This window comes from Arachis ipaensis, chromosome B02 (genome assembly GCF_000816755.2).
Source record: "Arachis ipaensis cultivar K30076 chromosome B02, Araip1.1, whole genome shotgun sequence".
Classification (NCBI taxonomy): domain Eukaryota; kingdom Viridiplantae; phylum Streptophyta; class Magnoliopsida; order Fabales; family Fabaceae; genus Arachis; species Arachis ipaensis.
In genome coordinates this window covers 105,311,950-105,314,226 of record NC_029786.2, presented here as the reverse complement: position 1 = coordinate 105,314,226, position 2,277 = coordinate 105,311,950, and positions in this window count along the sequence as shown.

Sequence of the window (2,277 nt, the reverse complement as noted above, 5' to 3'; positions counted from 1 at the left end):
TGAGAATCCTCCTCAAATCGCAATCCATACAGCAAGCTCAACAACCTCAAGAAGTGTCATTAAGGAGATCCAATAGAAAAAGGAGAAAATCCATCTATGATCTCAAACAAACTTCCCATTAATGGTATCACAAGTTTAATTAAGTCATTACCTCATGATTTTGAGGTAAATATTATAGATGAAGGTGTATACCACAAGTTCAATGGGAGTAAATACTTTTTTTTGGTCTTATATGTTGATGACATTCTACTTGCCAGCAACGATATAGGCTTGTTGCATGAAACTAAGAAATTTCTATCGAACAAATTCGAAATGAAAGATCTTGGTGATGCCTCTTTTGTATTATGAATCGAGATACTAAGAGATTGCTCTCAAGGTATTCTTGGATTGTCACAAAAGAACTATATCAAAAAGATCTTAAGTAGATATGTCATAGAAAGTTGTAGACCAATGAACACACTCGTAGTTAAAGGAGACAAGTTTAGTCTCAAGCAATGCCCCAAAATGATCTTAAGAAGACAACAATGCATGATAAACCTTATGCATCAGCACTAGGGAATTTAATGTATGCTCAAGTCTACATACATCCCGATATATCATTTATAGTGGGAGTGTTGGGTAGATACTTGAGCAATCCGGATATGAATCATTGGATAGCTGTTAAACGCGTAATGCGTTGTTTAAAGAGAACAAAGGATTACATGCTTATTTATCGGAGATCAGAAAATTTGGGGATCATTAGGTACTCTGATTCCGATTTCATGGCATATGGTTGCGAAACTTTGTCACTAAGCTTCATATAGTAGATGACATTGAAAGACCATTAAAGATATTATATGACAATAAGTCAGCAGTACTATAATCCAATAACAATAAGAGCTTGACAAAATCGAAGCATACAGACATCAAGTTCTTAGTTGTCAAGGAGAAAGTTTAAGAAAAACAGATTTCCATAAGACATATAGGAACAGAGTATATGCTAGCAGACCCATTACCAAGGGATTGACCCCTAAAGTTTTTCATGAGCACACTGCTCGGATGGGTGTCAATATTTGTGATGCCTTGGTTTAGTGGGAGTTTATGCTATATGTCCTATGACAGATATTGAGTTATTTTTCTGCAGAATTAAGTTGATGGTTTATTTCATGTTATGTGAAATGTTCATTTTGTAATATTTGTATTGTGTTTGATCTCAATAAAGTTGGACCAGCTGGAAATAGACATGCATGAGATCACTTGGCATGTAATTTCCATATTACTCATCCAAATTTGATCTATGTCGTTAAGTATATTAGGATGGTGATTGGTGTGGTTTAGTCACGACATTTAATGTGATAAAAGCTGCGGTAGTTCTATATCTAATGTATGAGACGGACCAGATTGTTAAAGTAATGAGAGAAATAGCATTCAGATGCGCGCATAAAGTTTATAAGGTGTGATTATGTCAAAAAAGAATATATGTATAGCCCAAGTGGGAGATTGTTAGGAAATTATTTTAATTTCCTAATTGTTTGTGGGCAATACATATATTAATTGTAATCACAAATTATGCTATTTCAAATTAAATGACTTATATAATGATGATCTCATTTATTGTTATAAATGTTAAATTGAATAAGTTATTATTACTTTTGATTTGGAATTAAATGAGAATAAAACCAGATATTATCTTTTGTTCCTTAGATAATTATCTTTTTGGATCTTAAATATATTATCTTTTGGGCTTTAGATACTATTTTATTTGGGTTTAAGGGTTTAATGGGTGCCATGCTCAAATATAAATAGACCTACAGGGTTTCGGTCCCCAATATACCAAAGCCGCATTTGTTGCTCTGACAAAAAGAGAAATTAAAAAGAAAATTTGTTGAATATTCTTCACTTCAATCCCGAGCATGAACATACATAAGTATTCTTTACCTCCATTGAATACAAAGTGTTAGTGCTTGTTTGAGCGTCATTATTTCGATAAAAAATATATTTTTTTTAATGAAAAAAGATCTTTTTTTAGCGTATTTAGTAAATTTCTAGTAATAAAAGTAAAAGTACTAGAAAAATAAAAAAAAAACATATTTTTTGAGAAGCTTAATTTACATTTTTTTAAAAAGATCTTTTTCTCTTAAAGAAAGATATTTTTCATGTAATAAATAAACAAAAAAGTACTTTTATATTGTTATATACCCAAACATAATTGATAAATAAAAAGATTTTTTACATGAGATACCTAAAATAAAATTTTTTAAAAAAATATAACTAAAAAAAAGATCTTTTTTTTATAAG